We start from the raw sequence: 25981 nt of genomic DNA on the forward strand, positions 1-25981 counted from the left end.
AGGAGCCTGGAGCCTGCTTCGGATTCTGGGTCTCCCTCTCTCTGTCCCTCCCCCACTTACAACCTGTCTGTCTGTCTGTCTCTCTCTCTCTCAAAATAAATAAACATTAAAAAAAAGTTTAAAAAATAATAAAAAGAAAATAAAAGGAAAGTTATCAGAAAGTAATATGGAAACCATTTCAAGCCTACCTGTTTCTATGGGTGACAAACTACGAAACTTACAAAGAACAGCAAATCCCTATTTCACAAAGTTTCTGAGTACACAGAAAAAGCTGGAAAGCTTACCATTTCAGGAATCCTAATGCAATAATCAAGAAATGAGGGGGCCGCTTGGGTGGCTGAGTCAGTCGTCAGCACAGAGCCTGCTTCAATTCCTGTCTCCCTCACTCTCTGCCCCTCCCCTTTTCTGTCTGTCAAAAATAAATTAAAAAACAAACAAACAAAAACAAGAAATGAGGAATGAATATTGTTCCTCCTTTAATGGACAGAATATCAACTTAGAAAATCAAAGACAGTCAACTGAAAATCTGCTGGAATTATTAAGCAAGTTCAGTAAGGGGACCATATAATGAATATACAAAGTGAGTAGGCTTCTACACATTAGTGATAACCACTTAAAAACTGAGTGAAAAATCCTTTATCACCTGCAAAAATTACTAAAAAAAAAAAAAAAACCTAGGAAGAGAGTAACAATGTATATTTATATTTAAAAACTATAAAACTTTTACTGAAAGGCATAAAAAGACCTAAAAAAAAAAAAAAAAAACCACTGAAATATTCTATGTTCCTTGATAGGAAAATTCAAATCAACAGGTCAGTTCTCCTTAAATTAGCACACATTCACTGCAATCCCAAATTGATTTTTAGAACAATGTGATAGGCTGCTTCTAAAGTGGATCTAGGGGCACCTGGGTGGCTCAGTCAGTTGAGCGTCTGACTTCAGCTCAGCTCATGATCTCGCAGTCTGTGAGTTCGAGCCCCGCGTCGGGCTCTGTGCTGACAGCTCAGAGCCCGGAGCCTGTTTCAGATTCTGTGTCTCCCTCTCTCTCTGCCCCTCCCCCGCTCATGCTCTGTCTGTCAAAAATAAACAAACATTAAATAAATAAATAAATAAATAAATAAATAAAGTGGATCTAGAAGAATAACTTTGTAGAGTAGCCAAGAGGAAGTATTCTGAGAAAAATATACATATACATCAACAAGGGAGTATCTGCCCCCTCCAATGCAAAATATCCTGTAAAGTTATGGTAATTTTGAATATTTCTGTTTAGTAGCAAACCATCAGTCCAGAAAGAGATACAAGTTACACGGAAATTTAGAATATGATAAACGTGGCATTCCCAGTAAGGAAAGATCAGCACGGGTAACAACTGGTGTTTCATCAAGTTTCTCTCTTCCCAGCCCACTGCTCTGTCGTACGGTTTCACAGTGTGCGAAACCAGGGGCTCCAGTCTCTCCTAAATCACACAGGCTGCCAAAGCCAAGGAGTGTGTGTGAGCTTCTATAGCTTCTCACCACATCCCTAACAAAGGGTGAGCCCACATTTGGACGAAGCCAAAATCAGAGTCAGATTATTTCAACTTTGAAGTTCTCACGGGAGAGCCGAGACACCGCCTCTCTACTTACAGAGGCTGGCACCAGGGCCACACAGGCTGTCATGTGAGTCACGGATGAGTCAGCCCCTCTGAGTCTGCCAGGCCCTGCTTGACTACGTCCACCTCTAGCGTGCAGCCTCTTTGTTACAAAAACATTGCCAATCCCCACTGAGTGTTCTGCAATGGTCTATTCCCTTCAGAACGCGACGAGTGACCACAGGGAGTTTTGCAAAGAAAAGTAATTGCTTACCATGAAAACATGCTACCCCCACGGTGACGGGGGGTGGGGGTGGGGGCGGGGAGTGAGGAACTCTGAATTCCCATTGCAAAAGGATGATTCTTAATGGGAACCTTGGGAAGAACTTGGGGAAAGCACGTCAGAAATGATGCCAAGATCATTTGTATTTGCTGAGGAGTAAACAAAGATTGTTATCATGTGCAATTCTGAATCTGTCCCTAAGGGGAATACTGGTTAGCATTTCATGATGTGACAGCTTTCCCAGGTCTTAAATATTCCTCTCATTAGAAGTCCTTTTTTATCCAGTATCTAACCAAAGCCATGCAGCACTTTCAGAAGACAAAGCAAAATGTCTGGATGGAAGCTGTTTTGTGTTTCCATAGAGAAACCAACCTGTCATCATCAGGCCTCCAGCAGGGTTACACGGCACCTCTGAGAAGGCAGAATGGTTAAAGAAGCCTACTGCATTTCTGAGCCAGGACTACGAAGAAATGTATAGAGACCAATTAACGTTCAGGGTTCTGAGGTCTCAGAATCGCCAGAAGAGGCTTGCATCCAGCCACTCAATACCAAAAGATCTAAGTACTTTTCAGAAGGTTCCTTTTCCTCCCCTTCTGTTCTTTGGCAATGGGGGGAGCAGTGAGAGGAGGGGAGGGGAGGGAAGGCGCTCACAGCGTTCGTGTATGTGGATTGAAAATACATTTTTTAGGGGCACCCGGGTGGCTCAGTCAGTTGGGCGTTTCAGTCTTGGGTTTCGGCTCAGGTCATGATCTCACGGTTCATGGGTTCGAGCCCTGCACTGGGCTCCAGGCTACTGGCGTGGAGCCTGCTTGGGATTGACTGATTGATTGATTCATGCATACATTCATTCATTCTCTCTCTCTCAAAAATAAATAAAATATTATGGGGGAGGCTGGGTGGCTCAGTTGGTTAAGCACCTGACTTCGGCTCAGGTCATGATCTTGCAGTTCGTGAGTTCCCGCCCCGTGTCGGCTCTGTGCTGACAGCTCGGAGCCTGGAGCCTGGAGCCTGCTTTGGATTCTGGGTCTCCCTCTCTCTCTCTTCCCCCTCCACCCCCACTTGTGCTCTCTCTCTCAAAATAAACAAACACTAAAAAATATATATTATGATGGGTAGGAGTACACATTAAATAAACTCCTTAAAAAAAAAAAAAACGGGTTCTGTGGGATACTAGATAACTAAAATGACACTTAACAAAGTGCAGGAGGAGTGTCTGCACACTTCCTTCTTCCAGATAGGTCTCTTAATCCACGTATGACAAGTGCTGACACATATGAATGACTACCATCCTATTTCTGAAACACGGGCAGTCTCCACTCTGCCCCTGCAGGACACAAAAGCAAAAAGAAAGTCAGGGCCATTTGCTTGGTAAAATGAAATCCCATCTTGGCTCTCCTGCGAGTTCACTTACTTTTTATAGCCTGGCTTTCAAACACAGTAATTGCTTTCTTTTTTTAAAGACGTGGATTCACACCACATTTGAGGGTCCCTATATATAGGTTTCAGTCGACTGTAATAGCAAACGCACAGGATCCACCCTTGAAGACCTAAATAGAACAGTTTAGGAAGAGGACCTCCTTTTCCTATAAAGCAAAACTATGAAAATAATCAAAGATAACTTGCCCAACAGCCACCAGAAGACAATTCCTAAGCCCAGTTTTTATGACACTCTCGGAAAAAAATGCACAACTTCTTCCAGGAAATTTGTGGTCTGCAAATTCTGTAAGATTTTTAAAATTACGTCATGTTTCATTTCTGTTAGCTCTTCTAATCTCTGGTTCAAATATTGGTGCTTAAACCTTAACAGTTAGAAAAGCAGTTATTCTAGACGGCTTAGAATTCTCAGAAAGCATGGGAATGCAAGCTGGTGCAGCCACTCTGGAAAACAGTATGGAGGTTCCTCGAAAAACTAAAAATAGAACTATCCTACAGCCCAGCAATTGCCCTATGAGGCATTTATCCATGGGATACAGGTGTGCTGTTTCGAAGGGACACATGCACCCCCACGTTTATAGCAACACTATCGACAATAGCCAAAGTATGGAAACAGCCCAAATGTCCACCGATGGATGAATGGATAAAGAAGTGGTACATATATATACACTGGAGTATTACTCGGCAATCAAAAAGAATGAAATCTTGCCATTTGCAACTACATGGATGGAACTGGAGGGTATTATGCTAAGTGAAGTCAGTCACTCAGAGAAAGACAAAGATCATGTGACTTCACTCATATGAGGACTTTTAAGAGACAAAACAAATGAACATACGGGAAGGGAAACAATAATATAAAAACAGGGAGGGGGACAAAACAGAAGAGACTCATAAATATGGAGAACAAACTGAGGGTTACAGGAGGGGTTGTGGGAAGGGGGATGGGCTAAATGGGAAAGGGGCACTAAGGAATCTACTCCTGAAATCATTGTTGCACTATATGCTAACTAATTTGGATGTAAATTTTAAGAAATAAAAAATAAAATTAATTCTCAGAATTCTCAGAAAGCAAATGTAGAATCCACTTTTGTTCCTCGATTACTTAACCTCCTTCTGAGGCGGCGGGAAGTTCTCTTCCAGAACCACGAAGCTGTAGGTAACAGCATGGGGCAACCCAGCGATCGAGGGCTTTGGAATCAGACCAAGTCAAGACCCAAATCAGACCAGGTCAAAACCCAGCTCTTAGGGCTTAGCTCCTCATTTCTCAGAGCCCACATCCTTCTGTGCAGATCGGGAGGGGATCCGTTCTGGAGCGCTCAGAGTTAAAGAACATGTTGATGAGGTGCCCGGCAGAGCCCCTGGCATCAGCGGACTCCTACAAGGTCAACGAGGTGATGGTGCCACTGATGACGAAGCAGGTTGCAGAATACTTTCTTCCACGTCTTCGTTCCTCAGAGGAGGAAAAGCAAGGGCCAGAGAGACACCACGTACAAACCAACAATCCGCAGTTCAGCGAGTGGTTCAGGGAGCAGGTAAGCGAGGCTGCTCGTATGATCAGGACTTTGAAACATGATGAACAAAACCACAAACCCACTCAGTGTGCGCCAGGGGCTCTGTTACATCTCATTACTGCTGAGTATACACAGAAATAAGAACCTTCCCCAGCAGAGAAGCCTCCAAGGGATGATGGGTAACTTCTGCTACAGGCAATTTCCGGTATCTCTTCATCTCTGCTCGGCCACCTAAGACCATTTCGCGTGAGCAGCCAGGTTCAGGAGGGGACGTCACCCCACACCTCACGGCTGCGAGAGCAGCAGAGAACGCGCAGATGTGCTACGGCCCTAGCCTGCACTGGAGACCGTGCACAGAACACGCAGAAGCAGCTCAACAGGACAGGGAAAGCTGTCTCTTGGCTAATAACATGTAAATTTCCTGAAGAACTCATTTGCTTCAAATCACAAAGGCCCCCTCACACCAAGCCCCCCCCCCCCCAACAATCTGCATCTTGGCAGTTTGGCACCTCGGATTTCACTTCAGGCTGAGATGTGGCTTAAAGTGTCAGGTGCCAGATCCAGGAAGCACTGATAGCTGAGATGCCCCCCCCCCCTTTCCCCCGACCCGGCTCAGATTTTCCTCCAAATTCGACTTCCTGAAGTGGCTGGAAGTAAGTCCAAGTCAAATTTAGACACCTGGAACAAAGAGGAAAGGATTGCAGATTTCAAGATGAAGTCAAATCATTGGCCAGGAAACTGAAAAAAGAAAAAAAAAAAAAAAATAGAACAGAACCGGGTTCCTCCTTCTCTCCCAATGCCCTAGTTTGAAAAACCGCTTCTTCAACACAGAAGCCAGAAACGAGGAAACCTAAGACGGACACGAAAACGAATCCACTTCATACACATCCCGGCCCAAACCAAACCCGGAACACGACACCAGTAAGCCCGGTAATAAGGCTTTACTAAAAACCATCATCAGCTCTAACATTCTGCAACAGGAGCCTGTATTTAAGCGGTAACCATACTCTAACTTCAGCGAGATTTAACTTCTCATAACTCAAGGGATTTGACAAGGACAGACGCTGGACGGCTCCCGCAACGCCCCGAGCCACGTTCCCCCCACCCCGACCCAGGAGCTGTGCGAACACAGCTCAGGCGTCCCGGTTGTTTAAGAACCACTTGCTAAGAACCTGGTTGTTTAAGAATGTATCACATTGTCGGTGTAATACATCAGCGATGACATAAAGCAGCTCTTCAAGAACCAGATAGGCACACGGTCCACACAGCAAGCCGGACGCGGTTTCATCACCTTTCCATGCGGCAAGCCTTCTACAACTGCAGCTCGAGAGCTCACCATACCCATACCTTTCCTCTTCATCTCAGCTTCTCAAATGATTTGGTGGAAAGCCGCAAGTTTTGAGAGCTACACGAAAACCAGTGAGGTCGTTTTCCTAAGCTCCTCTAAACTGGTAATACAATAGGGGAGGGAAGTAAAAGCAGGAGTTCTCCAGCATGATTCTGTAGGCTCTGCTAGCTGGTCATTCAACTGACAGCTAGATGGCACTGAGCAGCTTTGGGGGAAGCAGCAGCCAGAGATGGGGTGGTGGGGAGGGTTGGGAGGGGACAGGTCTTTATCTGAACCCACCTTTATCAACTCCTACACCTCACGCAGTACCGGTGTGTGTTGTGTTTTGAGCGAGGGAATAAATGAGTGACCAGATTGCATCATTCATGCAACAATGAGAGCGGAGATACTTGAATTGCAGTCCTGTCTTTGACCCGGACAAGTTATACAACAAGATACATGGTCAAGTCACTTAACCTAGCAGGAACTGTTTCATTATTTATATGAGGTTAATTGAATGGGTGATATCAAAGAATACTTCTTAGATCCCATGAGTTTGTATTTATCTCACGTCTGGTTCAGGGAGTCGGGGTGGCTCAGTCAGTTGAGCATCTGACTCTTGATTTCGGCTCAGGTCATGATCTCATGGCTCATGGGTTTGAGCCCCTTGTCAGGCTTTTTGCTCGGATAGCGGTGAGCCTACTTGGGATTCTCTCTCTCCCTCGCTCTCTGCCTCATGCACGAACTCTCTCTCAAAAATAAACAGTAAAAAAAACACTAAATATTAGAAAAAAATAGTGTGGTTACACAGCCACCTCACACCTATTAGGATAGCTACTATTTAAAAAAAAACAGAAAAAATCAAGTGTTGGTGAGTCTGTAGAGAAATTGGAACGCTTGTGCACTGCCGGTATAAGAGTAAAATGGTACAGTCATTGTGGAAAACAATATGGCAATGCCTCAAAAAATTAAAAATAGAACTACCGTATGATGCAGCAATTTCCCTTCTGAGTATACACCCAAGAGAACTAAAACAGTATCTCGAAGATGTATACACACTCGTGCTCAGAGCAGCGTTATCGCAAGAGCCAAAAGGTAGAGAAATCCAGGTGTCCATGTATGGATGAATGGATAAACAAGATCTGGTAGGTCCATACACTAGCATGTTATCCAGCCCTAAAAAGGAAGAAAATTCTGCCCCATGCTACGTACAGCACAGAGGAATCTTGAGGACATTATGCTACGTGAAAGGAACAAGTCACAAAAGGACAAAAACTGTATGACTCCACTTATATGAGATGTCTAGAACCATGAGACTCGGAGATAGAAAGTAGAAAGGTGGACGCTAGGGGCTGGGAGGGGAAGAGAAATGGGGAGTTATCGTCTAATGGGCACAGAGATTCAGTTTGAAATGAAATGTGTTCAAGGGCGCCGGGGTGGGTCAGTTAAGCATCCGACTTCGGCTCAGGTCATGATCTCACAGTTTGAGTTCAAGCCCCGCGTCAGGCTCTGTGCTCACAGCTCAGAGGCTGGGGCCTGCTGTGGATTCTGTGTCTCCCTCTCTCTCTGCCCTTCCCCCACTCAAGCTCTCTCTCCGTCTCAAAAATACACTTTTCTTTTAAATTTAAAAACAAAATACAGTGAGTTCTGGAGAGGGATGGTGGTGATGGTTGCACAACAATGTGAATGTGCTTATTAGTGTCACCAAACTTTACGCTCAATAATGACTAAAATAGGAAATTTTGTTACGTGTATTTTACCACCATTAAAATTTTTTAAGTTAAAAAAAAAAAAAGATGATGCTTATGGCACACAAATTATACCTCAAAACACCTGATTTTAAAACAAAAATATTTTCGGGGCACCCGGGTGGCTTGAACATCTGACTCTTGAACTCAGCTCAGGTCTTGACCTCAGAGGTGTGAGGTCAAGCCCCGCGCTGGGCTCACGCTGGTCATGGAGCTTCCTTTTGAAAAATTAACCAATTAATTTTCAGAAGTTCCCCTGAGAGTCACCCTTTCATTCCTCAAATCAGCAAACATTCCATCCCCCACTGGCCCACAGTTGATTTCCACAGGCTTTAGGAGCTCCTCTGTCAGGAACAGGGGACCCCCTTTCACTCCCACCCCTGAGAAGTATCAAAGGAACAGGGGAACGCAGGTCGGGCTGCACAGACGGGGCACGGGGAAGCCGGCGTGGAGAAGCCACCTGACTCCCAGGCCACGCTCCCCCATCTTGCTGCCTCTCCTGATCGGCCCCCCTTGCCCTGCAAATGAGGAAGCAGAGGCTAAGAAAGATCCAGTAACTTCCCAAAGATCCACAACCGGCCAGGAGGCTCATGGGCAAGAAGTCAGGTCAACCAGTCCCGAGTTCTTTCCCGTGCACCACACAAAAGTGTATTTGGGGAGAAACAGTACCCTGGGGTCCCACTGGAATCTCCGCGGCAACCCACCCCCACGGTGGTCAACCCTCCCCCGTGAACAAAGTCATTTCCTCATTCATTTCTTCATTTAACTTCGCGTAGGTAATTTTAAATTTCATTTATTTCATGTTACCATTCACCCAATGAATCATTTGTAAGAACTTAATTTTTCTCTCAAAATGCCCTCTGGGGGGCGCCTGGGTGGCTCAGTCGGTTAAGCGGCTGACTTCGGCTCGGGTCATGATCTCGCGGTCCGTGGGTTCGAGCCCCACGTCGGGCTCTGTGCTAACAGCTCAGAGCCTGGAGCCTGTTTCAGATTCTGTGTCTGCCTCTCTCTGACCCTCCCCCATTCATGCTCGCTCTCTCTCTGTCTCAAAAATAAATAAACGTTAAAAAAAAAAAAAAAAAAAAAAAAAAATCTCCCAAAGCATAAGAGACTCTTAAAAAATGAGAACAAACTGAGGGCTGATGGGGGGTGGGTGGGAGGGAGGGGAGGGTGGGTGATGGGCACTGAAGAGGGGCATCTTTTGGGATGAGCACTGGGTGTTGTATGGAAACCAATGTGACAATAACTTTCGTATATTAAAAAAAAAAAAAAAAAAAGATTCTCTCCCCCTCTCTGTCCCTTCCCTTCACATGCATGCTCTCTCTCCAAAATTAAATAAGTTAAATAAATTTAAAAATGAGCAGCGGCAAACACTGTTGCTCTTCAGAATCACCACAAAGCTACCAAAGACACAGTCAGAACATCACCAAGGGCCAAGATACATGGCACCACCAGTAAGTTTTCCAGCAGGCGAGAGGAGAAAGAGTTCCATGTAAGTGTCTCAACATTCCAAACAAACCTTCCCAGTTCTAAAAGGGGGAAAGCGGCAAGGAGTGAACATTTACTGAGCACAGCACTAAGGCTCATCCTCAAGGAAGTGTCAGTATCTCAATTACAAACACTAAGGTTGGAAGAATCAAATAACCGGCCTGAGGTCACAAAGCAAAAAATGATCTTTCTAGATTCAAGGCCAGGCCAGTCCAATTTCAAATATCCTACTTGCCCTACGATTCAGTGATGTCTAAGAAATAAAACACACAAGCAGTATTATAAAATCACAGATTTGGATTTAAAAAATTTTTTTAATATTTATTTTTGAGAGAGAGAGAGAGAGAGAGAGAGAGACAGAGCACAGTAGGGGAGGAGCAGAGAGAGAGGGAGACGCAGAATCTGAAGCAGGCTCCAGGCTCTGAGCTGTCAGCACAGAGCCCGTCGCGGAGTTCAAACTCATGAGCCACAAGATCATGACCTGAGCCGAAGTCTGACACTTAACCAACTGAGCCACCCAGGAGCCCCCAGATTTGGATTTTAAAGTGCATTTGGTTAAGACCAGTGGGAATGCAAATTTATTATTTATACATTCAAAAACTTTTGAGCTTCTCTTAAGGACAGAACCCAGTACCAGGCATGTTGCCAGAAGCTAAGACAAAACTACACGTATTTTATCAGTCCTGCTCTCAAGAAGATTACAATCTAGTAAAGGCATGCCAATCTTAGATTCTATCAAGGGAGATAAGAAATGGATGCAAGCAGATTTCAAATAAAAATACAAAACAGAGACCTGGGACATTCCCAGTGTGAGTTAAGAATAAGTGATAAGAGATAAGACACACAGTGTCACAGGCAGAAGAGAGACTACTGTTGCCCCTGAAACATGGATAAGATACGGCTAAGTGGCCAGAGAGTGGAAAGGCATCCAGCAGGGAGAAACTACACCAAAGAAGGTCTAGAACAGTGCTACCCAATTGACATAAAATGGGAGCCACGTAATTTTAAACTTTTTAGGAACTATATTTCAAAAGGTAAAAAGAGGGGGCACCTGGCTGGCTCATTCAGCAGAGCATGCTACTCTGGATCCTGGGGTTGTGAGTTCTAGTCCCATGTCGGGTGTAGATTACTTGAAAATAAAATCTTTAAAAAATAATAAATAGGGGCGCCTGGGTGGCGCAGTCGGTTAAGCGTCCGACTTCAGCCAGGTCACGATCTCACGGTCCGTGAGTTCGAGCCCCGTGTCGGGCTCTGGGCTGATGGCTCGGATGGTTTCCGATTCTGTGTCTCCCTCTCTCTCTGTCCCTCCCCCGTTCATGCTCTGTCTCTCTCTGTCCCAAAAATAAAATAAACGTTGAAAAAAAATTAAAAAATTAAAAAAATAAATAAAAATAAATAAAGTAAAAAATAAATAAAATGAAACCGGTGAGGTTAATTTTAATATTCTTTCACCCAATGTATCCAAATTATTCTCATTTTAACGTGTAAACACTTATTCGTGAGGCAGTTCACATCTCTCTGCCCATGCTATGTTTTCAAAACCCAGTGTGTGCTTTGCACTTACGGCACACCTTCGTGGCACTGGCCACATTTCAAGCGCTCAGCAGGCACGTGCGGCTAGTGGCTACGGATATGGACACACAGATCTAGAGGCAAATCAAGGAAGAGGGGGGCGAGGGGGTGTGGTTGTTGTTGAGGGGCAGCGACTCAGCCAATTAAGCCAAAGCAATGACTTCATGAGAAATCCTAAAGAGCAAGCTTAAATTCAAGCTGAATTTGGACAAAAGGATGCCAGTAATGTCCTAGGGCAGATAACATGAAGTATCAAACAGTGACACAGCTGCTGCTCTGCCCCCAAGACCCCAGGCCCCCGGGGACTGCAACTCCCTGGATTCCGTTCCATCGGCCCATCCATCACCCTCAAAGGGTCCTGGCCCCCCCTCTGTCCCTTTCTGAGGGGTCCTCTGTCTCGTCTCGCTCTATAGGTTGGACACTATTTATTCGCAGCCCTCTCCACAATGATGTCATTACCAACCTGAAGCCTCTTGATCCCTCAATTTTCACGAACAAGCCGTATTCGCCCCCGCTGGAAGTAAGTTCTGAGTTCCCACCTTTCCAGCCCCGCTCCTGGACTAGCCAGTCCCCCCCACAGTTGGCCTTCGACGGTCACTGAATTGTGGCGGATGGGCACCAGGACCCCCGCTCGAACTTCAATCTTTGCGGCTGCCTACTTTTCCCTCCCGTGTTCCCAATTCTCCACCATCCCCCCCAGAGGCTCTTCCGAACTTGTCGCAGCCACCCCAGCACCTCAGGGAACCCCGACAGTCAGCCTATATAATCCTGCCCCCCATATTATTTAAGAGCCCATTCCCTCAACTTCTGTCCTCCAAACCTCACAATCCTTCTGTCTCTTCACTGGCCCACCTGCCCCCCTCCGAAGACCAGAGGTTCTCACCTCCCAGGCCACCCGCCTGGGCTCCCACCGAGATGAGCCACGTGTCCAGCCCACCCCCCGGGGGCGTCTGCAATTCAGCGTCTCCACCTCCAACGCGCCCATTTCCTTCCATGCTTCCAGACCTGCCTTTTAACCCTGCACCGAGTCAGCCTTGCCTCTGTCCTGCCCCCTCAAATCACCGCTTTGTTTCTCTCTTTTGCCGCCCGAGGTATTCCCCCCAAATCTCTACTTTCTGCTACTTTTTTTTAACTTACCTTCCAACTATCTCTATTCCTGACCATAACAGATGGGGTTTCCATTCCCAAGGGCTCCTGGAATGGTTTCCAGTGACTTCTAAACTCTAAATGCGATGGCCTCTGTGCAGTGGTTTGCACCCAACACAGGAAAGTCATGAGGGAAACAAGTAAAATACCAGTGACCCTACATCTCCACACCCTGAGACCCCCGCCCCCGCCCCCCTGTTGGACCCTTCCGCCATCTGTCTGTACAGGCACACACGCACAAGTCCTTTTCCACGGCGCTTCATCTGAGACGTTCCGTAAGCAGTTTGCGTGTGTTTTTTTTTAAATCTCCCACCCACCTCCTCCCATAGTGCCAACCTCTCTCCTCCCAAGCAGTATTAACATACGTACGAGATTGCCTTTTACGATCTTCCAGTCCACAAAAACGAGATCATATTATACATGGTTCTCTGCCTCTTCATTTCTCATGGGAATCCGTCCAAGCCGGGCGGTACAGAGACCCAAGGCACGGACGGGCCACATTTTAGCCGACCATCCCCCTGCTGAGAAAGCATCCACTCACTTTCCAGTCCTTTGCCACTACAAACAATGCTGCAATAAATATTCTTGTACAAACAAATTACATACAGCTGCTTTTATTTCTATGGGATAAAGTCCCAGGAGAGGAACTGCTGGGTCAAAGGCCACGTGCATTTTAAATTTTAATGGACTCTGCCAGAACTCCTTCCGCAGCGGCTGTTCCCACCAGCCATGCTGGAAGACTGCCTCTTCCCAGCACTCCTGCCAGCAGGAGACATTGTCACTCTCGACAAGTTTGCCAGTCTGACAATCTGATGAACGCGGTTGAAAAACTCCCCCTCGCCTCCCACCCAGCTCCACGGCATTCAGGAGACTCACCCCCGCCCCTGGCAGCCCTTTCGGAGCCACCTCCTTGGTCTCCCAGTCTTATTTTACCTCCAAAAATTAAGTAGAAAACAAGGTTGTGTCCCGTGCCATTCCCCTCCCTTCACATGCTCTTCTTTGACAAGACCATTCCTTCACAGGGTTTCTAGTCATCATTTCCAGGGGCTGAATCCAAATGTGCATCTCCAAGCCAAGACCTCGCTCTTGAGCTCCAGACTTCTAACTGCTCATGAGACATTTCTCACAGAGACTGCCGACACCCCAGACCTCAGTAGGCCCAAACCCCAATCCTCCCTAGGCTCGCTCCAAATCTAGTCCTCCCCCCACGCCACTGTAGTGCTGTCTGCAGGACGGGCACCCAGGCTTGAACCGCCAGGGTCCTATATCATTCCTCCCTACGCTCTGCCCACATCCGGGCAGTTCTCCACCGGGCGCAAGGCCCTCCCGGATCTCCAGGACTCCTGCAACAGCCCGCCCGCACCCCCAGCTCCAGCATGCACCCCGACCCTGTCAGTGAGACCCTGCAACACCTCCCAGGTGCAGGTGAACCTGAGCCCAAACTCGCGCACCACACTTTCATGGCCTTCCAAGCTCTGTTCCCATCTCCTTCCCGGCCTTTCGATGGACAACTCCTTTAGACTCCAAACTCAACAGAAGCGTGTCTGGTTGCTGCAGGCACGAGGAGATTCTCTTCTGACAGGAGAAAAAACCGTGACAAGGAACAGAGAAGGTAAACGGAAACTTACTGGAATTTCCTCTGCCACTCTGGCCCTGCCAAGCAAATGTCTCTCTCTTTCTTAGCTTTAAAGAGGAAAGGTATTAGATAAAAGACACTGGATAAGCAAACGAATCATAGAAAGTAAACTGACAAGAAACTACAGGAAGGCGTATGTGTGTACTCGAAAGTGACCCAACACTGAGGACGGAAGGACAGGAAAACCACCCTGCTCCAAAGCATCCTTCCTGCGTTTACACAAACAGCAGAGAAGAGTTTCACAGTCACATCTGTCTCCTGATAGAGTTTCATGAACCAGATATTCATAACCGGCTGGCATTCAAACTCAAGCAGGAGGGCCTGGTCACGTTATAATAGAAAAAAAAAAAAATCAGTAGCTTGAACTGAACAAAGCTTACTAAACTAAACTAAACTAAACTAAACGACTTGAAGAGACAAATTGGCATGATAATTCATCTCTAAACTAGTCATTTAGAAAATAGTGAAAATGACTTAAACACTTACTTGGTGCCTGAGTTCAACTTTGTCCTGAGTAATTGAGGAAGGAAGGGCAATAAAGAAGAGATAAGCTCAGGGGCCTTAAAGAGTATATGCACCAGCTAGAGAGAAGAAACCTAGGAAGGGAGATAAGGGGTGAAAAAGTAGAGATTCTCAAGGGCAAAAAAGTCAATGCAAATGGAAAATGAATTCGAACAGCAGGAGTTCAGTCAAAATAGATTTTCTGAACTCTGGTATGTGGAAAAGACCCCCGCATTTTTTTTTGTCAAAGCAAACAGAAAAGCGATCTGTTCCACCTAAGTTTTTACGCCCACCTAACGGTTTCTTAAATGTTTTCTAGCCTAGCAGCAACGATTAGAATCCAAGTTCTGACCGCACTTCACACTTTGGAAAGACCGTGAGCGGTGCTCCACCAACGAGGGTTCCAGCATCTTCTGATGGGAACTGTCACCAATCCATCACCCACTCTCGTGGCGGGATGCGGTGTCACAGATAATTTAAACAGCTGTCAGAGCCGAGCAGCTCTTCAGAATTCCATCTGGCTTGTAACACACACACACACGCTCTGCACCCCGCCCCCTCCCAAGAAAGAACCGGGAGGAAGGATGTGAAGTCAGACACACCGGGATCCAGTCCCAGCTGTATGCCTCACCATATCCTCAGCTACGACATGGGTTTTCAAAGTCCTTTTCACGTAGTGGCGGGGAGCATTCATTTCCAAAGCCGTGTGAAAGTACCTAGCACAGTGCCTGACGCAGAAAAGGGATTCAGTGAGTCACTAACCGTGCCTTTCCCCTCTTCCTGGAGCTCCCTTAACCGTTCACAGCACACCATTCCCAAGGTGCCGTTCCTTAAAGCAAAATTCCGAAGCAACAGGGACAAAATTCTGTGCCAAGTATGGGGAACTGATAGAATATCAAATGAATGTGGGGATTCGTAGAATATCAAACACGTAACAGAGAGGAATTTCATACTATGTTTCCAGATTACCTACAGCACACGCCCCTTCCATGGCACATGTGGTCTAAACCAGCTGCTGGCCCCAAACCCCAGCTGTGCTACAGGTGCCACGGGAGCCTTCTTACTATGCCTGAGAAAGTCTGGGGCCTCCAGCCCCCCAAGGGGTAAGGAGTAAGGAAAGAGGGAGCAAACTGAGAAGCCATGGTGTGATGCCCACACTTACCAGGGAGGCAAGTAATTTCTCTCGCCTCTGTCTTCTGAAGGGAGTCTGGAACGACTCTAGGGTCTCTCCTGGTATTTTAGGATGCAAATAGTTCAGGGGCTCCAAATTCTGCAGCATAAGATTTTAAGGTGAGGTGGGTGGGTGTGGGTATATATGAAGCATTTCTGTAGTAGCATCACAAACCGGCCTATGCTCAATTCTATAAAATATCATCCTACATTATAGAATTAGGACGTGAAGGGGTTTAGTTGGTGGGTTTGTTTTTGCTTCTAACAACCCCACCCACCCACTCAGCACAGAGGTAGGAAAAAAATATCAGTTTTTGTAAAGCTACATTCAATCAAAGGCTCAAAAGGTGGGGCGCCTGGGTGGCTCAGTCGGCTAATCGTCCGACCCTTGATTTCAGCTCAGGTCATGATCTCACAGTTCATGAGTTCAAGCCCTGTATCGGGGTCTGCACTGACTGTGCAGAGCCTGCTTAGGATTCTCTCTCTCTCTCTCTCTCTCTCTCTGCCCTTCCTGTGCTCCCTCTCTCTCCAAATAAAATGAACTTTAAAAAAACAAATGCTCAAAAGGAGGATAAATCCAAATATGTAAGGATTATCTATCTTTCTCTTCCTACTCTGTGAGCTCCTTTTGTCTTAGTAAACTCTCGTAGCAAAAAAATAAATAACAACAACAAAAAAAAGGGATGAGAAATGTGAAGAGAGATACGGTGAAAAATGGAACAGAACAATTGAGGGAGGGGGTAGAGGGAATCAGGACTTGGACATAAAAGGTTTGGAATAAACTGGCCAGAACAGAAGATGCTCTCTTTGAATTTGAGCTCTACTCAAACATTACATGTTATTTATTAACCACTCCTTTTTTTCTTCCTATAAAGAAATTCAGCACAGTATCAGCTTTGATATATTTATAAGACTTCTCTTGGAGAAAGTCCAGAGCCTACATTTGGCTTTAAAAAGAAGGTTTTTCCTGCACGGAAGCTATCTCAGAAAGCCAAAGCACACCGTCCAGAAAAGCTGAGCCTCTTGTTAACATTTCCGAAGCAGACAGTAGCTGTGCACCATTTGGTACCCACCAGAATCCCTCCAGAAGCATCAAAAGACTGCCAGCTACTCTACACATTTACAAGAACAATCCTGAAAGAGTGTGTGTTTGCAGACGAATTCCATTTCTACTGGTGTGCCCGTCAAAAGTTTATTGTCTCCCCAGGGAGAGTTCACTGGTTGCAGCGACTTGGCCAAATATCCAAACAGCTGTAATTAAATGGATTGCTGAGAGGCAGACAAGGTATAAAAACTGAGGACGATCCCAAAGGAACCAAAATTATGCTTTGTCCATGTTTAAATCACACACTAGTCATGAGGTCACTGTCAGACACACTCTAGGAGAAAAGCAGATCAATACGACTGAAGGCAGCAGTGTGTGCACAGAGGCAAGCCATTTCACGGTTCAGTATGGAGACTGGCTGAAGCAACTGTGTCGTTCAAAATATTTCATACCCAATTATCTTAATATGATAAGAAGAATCTGAGAATTCAGCTCATTTGAATGATAAGTTGAGACACTCGGCCGACAGCAGCATATGGTAAAGTCCAAGGGAGAGGGCTTCTAACTCAAATGATCAAGCACAGACGCAAGGGTTAACTGTCCCAAAGTTTCCTAACTAAGGTCAATTCCAGAACAATGTCCCGACCCCTTAAGATGAAAATTATGTCTTGCAAATTGAGCGGCTACCTCACCTATCTAGGGAATATTTTTTTTTTTACATCACTCCATGTTATGGAGTGCTCACCCAACATGAATTAAGGCCTGAAAGGAACTGCTCTTAAGTTTGTTTGTTTGTTTTACCTACTTCCCAGGCTTAAGAAAATGAGCAGCCTACTGATTCACGAATATATACGTAACAGTAGCTCCCAGGTCCCCCCAGCCCCTCACCTCTAGGGAAACCAACCAAAACAAAACTGATAACCCATGATTCAAAGGGTAGGTCCATAATGTTTTAAAGGGTCTGTTGTGATTACACAAGTGTAAAACTTTATTTTTTTTTAATTTTTTTTTTTAACATTTATTTATTTTTGAGACAGAGAGAGACAGAGCATGAACAGGGGAGGGGCAGAGAGAGAGGGAGACACAGAATCTGAAACAGGCTCCAGGCTCTGAGCTGTAAGCACAGAGCCGGACGCGGGGCTCAAACTCACGGACCGCGAGATAGTGACCTGAGCCGAAGTCGGACGCTCAACCGACCAAGCCACCCAGGCGCCCCAAGTGTAAAACTTTAAAGATGGTCATGGGAATCCCACATGGCACAGGTCACTACAAACCACAGGCATTCTTACCTCGTCAGTCACTTAGCGCGAACATTAGTGCCTGGGTGAAGTGTAGACGGTAGGTAAGGTGGCCCTGGCTTCCACACAGCTAAGACCAAGCAAACATGAGTGTCTCTCACCTTCCAGGAGCCTCAGGTTCTACGCCCATGACAGGAGCGCCGTGGACTCCTAGGGACCTCAGCAAGGCCCTCTGTCCCCAAGAGCCCATCACTACCTGCCCACTGGCTGGTGCCTAAAATTCATCCTCAGGGCAGCAGTCCCGTCTTTGCTTCAGCCCTGCCAACCTTCTCCAGAAAATATTCTGCTGCTTTCTATCCCCTGTCCCCCCATTTTAAAAGTCATTCTTGAAGGAAAGGCACGAAAGTGTTAAGGAAGGCCTGACACAGACATACCTATAGAAACGCACCTAAAGTAATTAAGAAGAACCCTATCCCCAGACAGAGAACCTCTGCTCTAAGGCTCTGACGTGTTCTGTGAATCCTTCAGGGACATTCCATGGTATCTACCAGTCAATATCATTCACTCATATACATACACAACGATATGTATATATACCTCTATGTGTATGTATACATATATCCCGTAGTAATTATACATCCAGACATAACCCTGTATATATATATAGAGAGAGATAGATAAATAGATATAGATATAGATATATAGATATAGATATAGATATATACACACACATATATACATATATATATCCCCATATATAACCCTTTATATAAATATATCCATATATATCTGTTTACATGCAGATATATATAGGACATATTTTGCCTTATAACTTAATATACCTGTATGTGATAGTTATTTTTAGTTGTCAACTTAGAGGGTGTTTTGGGACGAGATTAGCATTTAAATCAATGAACTCTGAGTAAAACAGGTTGCTCTTCATAATATGAAGGGAGGAAAACTTCCAAATTCGTTCCATGAGGCCAGCATTACCCTGATACCAAAACCAGATAAATATGCCATGAAGAAAGAACTACAGGCCAGTACCTCTGATGAACACAGACACAAAAATGCTCAACAAATACTAGCAAAACGAATGCAACAACATATTTTTAAAAATCCTTCACCATAATCAAGTGGGATTTGTCCCTGGGCTGCCCGGGTAGTTCAATATTGGCAAATCAATCATGTCACACATCGATCACATCAATAAGAGACATGACAAGAGACATTTGCTCATTTCAGTAGATGCAGGAAAAGCATTTGACAAAGTACAACAGTCATTCGTGATAAAAACCCTCAAAAAAGCAGGTTTAGAGGGAGAGGGAATGTACCTCAACATAATAAAGGCCATATATGAAAAACCCACAGGAAGCATTACCCTCAATGGCGAAAGATTGAGAGCTTTCCCCTAAGGACAGGAACAAGAAAACGATGTCCACTCTCACCACTGTTGTTCGACATAGGACTGGAAGTCCTAGCCACAAGCAATCAGACAACACGAAGAAATCAAAGGCATCAAATAGGTAAGGAAGAAGTAAAACTTTTTCTATTTGCAGATGATACAATACTGTATATTAAAAAACCCTAAAGACCCCACCAAAACACTGCTAAAACTGACAAACGAATTCAGGTAAGTCACAGCATACAAAAATCAATGTAAAGAAATCTGTTGCATTTTTATACACCAATAATGAAGCAGCAGGAAGAGAAATTAAGAAAACAATCCCATTTACAACTGCACCAGAAATAATAAGATACCTAGGAATAAACTAACCAAAGACATGAAAGATCTGTACTCTGAAAACTATAAAACACTCATGAAAGAAATTGAAGGCAAAAGAAATGGAAAGAGATTCCATGCTCATGGATTGGAACAAATATCGCTAAAATGTCTATACTACCCAAAGCAACGGATACATTCAATGCAATCCCTATCAAAATACCAACAGCACTGTTCACAAAGCTAGACAAAACAACTCTGAAGTATGTATGGCACCACAAAAGACCCTGAGGAGCCAAAGCAATCTTGAAAAATAAAAACAAAGCTGGAAGCATCACAATTCCAGACTTCCAAGTTTTATTACAAAGCTGCAGTCATCAAGACGGTATGGTACTGGCACGAAAATAGACACACAGATCGATAAAATAAAAAACCCAGAAATAGACCCATGGTCATACAGTCAATTAACCTTTGACGAAGTATTAAAGAACATCCAATAGAAAAATAAACATCTCTGCAACAAATGGTGTTGGGAAAACTGGACAGCGACACGCAGAAGAATGAACCTGGAACACTCTCTTACACCATACACAAAAATAAATTCAAAACGGATAAAAGACCTGAACGTGAGACAGGAAGCCATGAAAATCCTAGAAAAGGGCACATCCAGTAATTTCTTTGACACTGGCCAGAGCAATTTTTTTCTAGATAGGTCCTCTGAGGCTAGGGAAACACAAGCAAAAATAAACTACTGGGACTACATCAAAATAAAAACTTCTGCAAGGCAAAGGAAACAATCAACAAAACTAAAAGGAAACCTATGGGATGGGAGAAGGTATTTGCAAATGATGTCTTCAATAGAGTTAGTATCCAAGATATATAAAGAACTTACACAGGGGCACCTGGGTGGCTCAGTCGGTTAAGCGTCCGACTTCAGCTCAGGTCACGATCTCGCGGTCCGTGAGTTCGAGCCCCGCGTCGGGCTCTGGGCTGATGGCTCAGAGCCTGGAGCCTGCTTCCCATTCTGTGTCTCCCTCTCTCTCTCTGCCCCTCCCCCGTTCATGCTCTCTCTCTGTCTCAAAAATAAATAAAACGTTAAAAAAAAAAATTAAAAAAAAAGAACTTACACAACTCAGCACCCAAAATAATACAATTTAGGGGCGCCTGGGTGGCGCAGTCGGTTAAGCGTCCGACTTCAGCCAGGTCGCGATCTCGCGGTCCGTGAGTTCGAGCCCCGCGTCAGGCTCTGGGCTGATGGCTCGGAGACTGGAGCCTGTTTCCGATTCTGTGTCTCCCTCTCTCTCTGCCCCTCCCCCGTTCATGCTCTGTCTCTCTCTGTCCCAAAAATAAATAAAAAACGTTGAAAAAAAAAAAAATTTAAAAACTGGCAGAAGACATGTACAGGCATTTCTCCAAAGAAGACATACAGACATGTAAAAAGATGCTCATCATCACTTATCAGGGAAATGAAAATAAAAACCATAATGAAGTAACACCTCACACCTGTCAGTGGCTAAAATCAACAGCACAAGAAACAACAGGTGTTGGTGAGGATGTAGAGAAAAAGGACCCCTCACGCACCGTGGGTGGGAATGCCAACTGGTGCAGCCACATAGAAAACGGTATGGAGTTTCCTCACAAAGTTAAAAATAGAACTACCCTATAATCCAGCAATGGCACTACTGGGTATCTGCCCAAAGAACACAAAAACACTCATCCAAAAAGGTATGTGCACCCCTATGTTTATAGCAGCATTATTTACAATAGCCAAAACACGGAAGCAGCCCAAGTGTCCAACGATTGAAGAACGGATAACGAAAACATAGTAAAGACGTACAATCAAATATTATTATTCAGCCATTAAAAAATGAAATCTTGCCATTTGTGATGACATGGATGGAGCTGCAAAACATAAGAGAAATAAGTCAGAGGGAAACAAGTACAATATGATTGCATGCTTATGTAGAATTTAAGAAAGAAAACAAATGAGCAAAGGCGGAGGTGGGGCAGGGAGGGAGAGACAAACCAAGAAACAGACTCATAACTTACAGATCACAAACTGATGGTTACCAGAGGGGAAGTGTGTGGGGGAATGGGCAGAATAGGATATCGGGATTAAGGAGTGCTCTTGTGATGAGCACCGGCTGATTAAACTAAAAACTTAAAAAAAAAAAAAAAAAAAAATGTTTAAGACCTGCCTGAACAAGACTTTATCTGCACCATCAGCTGTCCTGGGGCTCCAGGCTGTCTGCCCACAGTGCAGATTTTGGATTTACCTGCCTCCATGATCACGTGAGCCACTTCCTTACAATAAAACTTTTTTTGAGTGGATATACATACATATATATCCTAATATACCCTACAGAACCCTAAAATACTATATACGATACACACAATGCATACATATGTGCACATACACACACGTATATAAATACTGACATACAGAGAACTGAAAGTTTCAAGAAACAGTTATCCTTACCACATTGCAATATACTTGGATACCCTCTATTCCACGTTATGCTTTGTTATTACACCTCATGTATGTCTCAGTACGGGTACCACTCAAAAGAAAAAAAAAAGTCAGAAAGCTGCTGGAATCAAAAAAAAATATATATATATATATATCCTTAGAATTAAAAGGACAAAAAAAATTAAAGAAAACAACCTGACCCACTAAACTGACATCACTACCCGTGACTGATAGTTTGGGGGGGTGGGGGACATACTGTTTTATTCAAAAGGCTGCCTACTGTATACAGTGTTCTGTACCTGAATATCCTCTTAACGTAGCACAGAAATCGTTCCATATTTATGGACACTTATTTTGTTTCTACGTAGACCTTTTATTATAGGGACAGTGAGATAAGGAAAAAAGCAGAGTGAAAATGAAGGTTTCCGAAAGCCCAAAGCAGAGTACCAAAGTCAAGTTTAAACTCATTCACAATTTAATCCTAGGCTGATTTAGGGTTTCCATACAGTGGACAACAAAAGGAACCAAGAATAGGAGGCAGACATCTTCTCTGGACATCGGTGACTTATGAGAGCTTTCATTCTTTTTACTGAAACATTAGTACTGCTGCTCTCCCTCCCAACTATTTTCCAGCAAAGATTCCAGTAAAAATTAGGAAATTCAATTTCAGGCTTGACCATCAGACTTACAAGAACAGGTTAAATTCTATGAATTCAATTACACATACTGGCTAAAAAGAAAGGCAGCAAGGCACATCCCTGTTGTCCAAATCGGCCCCTCCCCCTTCCCCTCCCTGCTTCCTGTCTTACTCATTTCTCTTTTTAATGTTTTTACATTTATTCATTTTTGAGAGACAGAGACACAGCATGAGTGGGGAAGGAGCAGAGAGAGAGGGAGACACAGAATCCGAAGCAGGCTCCAGGCTCTGAGCTGTCAGCACAGAGCCCGACGCAAGGCTCGAACCCACGAACTGCAAGATCATGATGACCTGAACCAAAGTCTGATGCTCAACCAACTGAGCCACCCAGGCGCCCTTCATCTCTCCATTTCTATTTGAAATGAGCTGCAAAGCTTCTGTTACCATGGAAGTCTCAAACCCATTTATTTCCTACCTATTCATGTATCCCAAACACAGTTTCTTATTCTAAAAAGCACAGATCAGATTCTTTCAACTTTATAAGTAGCAGTACAACAGAGTCAAGAGCATACACATTCAGACAGAAAGGTGCCAATGCTTAAGGGCCTTAGAAAATCTCTTCCGCCAGATTCAGGACTACATTCAGTCCTCTGGAAGGGCCCCGGGGACTTTCCCCACTCTCAGCCCAGGGGAGTAAGACAAAAGGACACTTGAATCCTTTTGTCCTCTACCCTGGCTGTAATTCACACAATTCCAGTGTATCTCTTTCGTTTGTTGGAATTTCACAAAAGATGTAGTTTGGAACACAAGATTCCTCTAATTTTGAAGGTGTGAAAACCACCAATATTGTACCTTTCACAAACAGGAAAACAAACCTGGAGAGGCTGAGTGGTGTCCATAGATCTCCAACCTTATCCAGTGCCGACCAGAACTGGACCTCCAGAACAGGAGTGCCCCAAATGTGGTGTGGGGTCAACGGAAGCAGCATCTTGTGGAAACTTGTTAGAAATGAAAATTCTCCGGCCAATCCCAGCTCCTAATCAGAACGAGTAAGCGTGGGAGGGTGGGGCCCAGAAATTGCGCTTTTTACCAAACTCTCCAGGTGATTCTGAGGCCTGGAAGTTTGAGGATCTCCGTTCTGGAGCGAAACCCATTGTTCTTTCCGTCATTCTCTTCCTCCTCCTATTCTAATCCCACATCTCTACTGAATCACACAAGAAACAATTGCCCGAAAATACTGATCCTAACTACAGATTCACCCACTGAAAAAAGAAAGACCAACGTTGTGATAAGGTCTTCGAATGCAGCTATGATGCAATTTTTTTTCTTTTTTCACAATAAGAACATCCACATCCAAGAGGGTCAGATACAAGTTAAGGTCTTCAAGGAGTAATTCAAGGGGGTAGGATTTACTAATATTTCAGAGATTAAACCTCAAAAGGGCTGAGAAATGCTAAAAAATTTATTTTTGGAAAACCAGTCACGGTACCCTAGACGATCCATAATCAATATATTGGATCTTAGAACACACCAAAAAGAGACAGATAAAACACAGGAAGATTTTAAAACTATGAGACAGCTCCTTCTAAAAAAAAAACCTAGATGGGTCTATATAGACTTCACAGACCCATTATATCCAATATCTGAAACCTCATTTCCAGATTCTCAAAAATAAGGAGAAACACAACCATTTCTCACCCCAGCCTGAGGTGACTAATTCCACCAGGCCTCATGGTGTGTGAGGTTTGAGGCATAAATCCATCACCTACACAGGTGAATTTGCTGACCTTCTGCAAAATAAACATACAAGAGGCACTACACAGACTAACCGTTGTAAGCCGCTCCTCAATTTCAGGCTATTTTCACAAATTTCGAGAATGCCAAATGACAAATTACAACATGAAGCTTGAACATCTACAATTAAGAACCACGGTGAGACTCATACTACTCAAACCCCTACTTATCTTTTCCTTGATGAAATAAAATCTTCCAAACTAGGTCCTATGAAGCACTCGGTAGATGAACTTTCATCTTGAAAAGGAAATACGGCATCTACCAAAGCGGAGAGGCTTCAGGGAGGGGTGAAAAGAGGTGGAAGGCTTTAGCCAACTTCCAGAACTAATGTGAAGAGTGTAAGCAGCTCGCAAAGAATATGAACATTTCCAGGGCCTCCGCTCATTAATTCGCTTCAGATTAATTAGTATAAAGGGATGCATTGCAATAATGAAAATTTTTTAATTTTTTTTTTTAACATTTATTTATTTTTGAGACAGAGAGAGACAGAGCATGAACGGGGGAGGGTCAGAGAGAGGGAGACACAGAATCTGAAACAGGCTCCAGGCTCTGAGCTGTCAGCACAGAGCCCGACGCGGGGCTCGAACTCACGGACCGTGAGATCGTGACCTGAGCCGAAGTCGGCCGCTTAACCGACTGAGCCACCCAGGCGCCCCAATAATGAAGATTTGATAGGCAAAGCCCTCCCCGTCTCCTGGCAACGTTCCTCCATCCCCACCCCGCACAAACTCCCACCGTTTGCATATACCTGCAAAAACCCACGAGATACCTCGAGAGCAAAGACACAAAACCTGCAAACCAGGCTCCAGACCACAATTTAAGGGTGGTTTCTGTTTGGAGAGTAAGCTTCCTTTCCTTGGACTACATTCACTGCCATTGCAAGGCTATAGGTAACTGTTTTTAACCGAGAGTCCCCTTCTGGAAGCGTGGCCCGCCGCCTTCCCACAGAAAACCAGTCCCTGCCCCCTCCCCCAAACTACCATCGTTATAGACCCGTTATATCCAGACTAATGGAGCAGGATGGTCATCAAAACCAAAATGTATTGTGAATGACACGGACAACTGCTTTGTAAAGATCTTGTTTATAATTATAACACGTTGATAGACTTTTAAGATACCAGTTGTTGCTTTTTAAAACCATCAACAAAAACGTCATGGCTATTTATAAACATGGAGGCAAGACAAAGCCATGTTTCTCCTTACACAAAATAAAGGGGTGAACTAGATGCCTCCCCAGATTCCTTTCAGCTCCAATAATGTATCCAGGGTCCTCAAACCCCCCGCTCACAAACTGCTAGGAAAAAGTCCCTTTGTCTCCATGCAGATGATACAATCTGCCTTAACCAACACAATAAGCCCCGGCTGTAGGCCATTCTCTCTCTGTAAAGTTGCACATTCCTTTGGGGAAGCGCTGAGGTACACAAATGAAGAAGCTGTTATTGCCTCTGCTAATTCCAAGAAGTCATAGGTTTGGGTCCACTCCCACAGAAAATCTGAAGCATTTCCTGGTTCTTTGATGGAGTACTCCCAGCAGGTCCTGCTAACGGGTAAGCAAAGAGAAGCGGAAAGAATCCTGGGATCTAAGCCTCGCTCTGCTTGCACTAACTTCTGAGAATAGAGGATTAAAGCAGGTCATTTAACTTCCCCCAAACATCAAGTTTCTCTTCTGAGAAATGGGCTGAAGTACA

The 25981-nt window shown here is 44.6% G+C and overlaps 1 protein-coding gene across 5 annotated transcripts in view; it reads right to left on the minus strand.

Annotated features, from left to right (window-relative positions):
• TIAM2 (TIAM Rac1 associated GEF 2) overlaps positions 1-25981 on the minus strand; it is a 265433-nt gene that overhangs the window by 188733 nt on the left and 50719 nt on the right. The window contains exon 1 of one of the 5 annotated variants that reach the window (XM_053904336.1): positions 285-413. The exons of the other annotated variants lie outside the window; for them this stretch is intronic. The gene's annotated coding sequence lies outside the window, so the exon portion shown is untranslated. Of the gene's footprint in view, positions 1-284; positions 414-25981 lie in introns of those variants that run through there. 5 annotated transcript variants of the gene reach the window in all.

Source organism: Panthera pardus, unplaced genomic scaffold (assembly GCF_024362965.1).
Source record: "Panthera pardus isolate Hobbes unplaced genomic scaffold, ASM2436296v1 HiC_scaffold_17, whole genome shotgun sequence".
Classification (NCBI taxonomy): domain Eukaryota; kingdom Metazoa; phylum Chordata; class Mammalia; order Carnivora; family Felidae; genus Panthera; species Panthera pardus.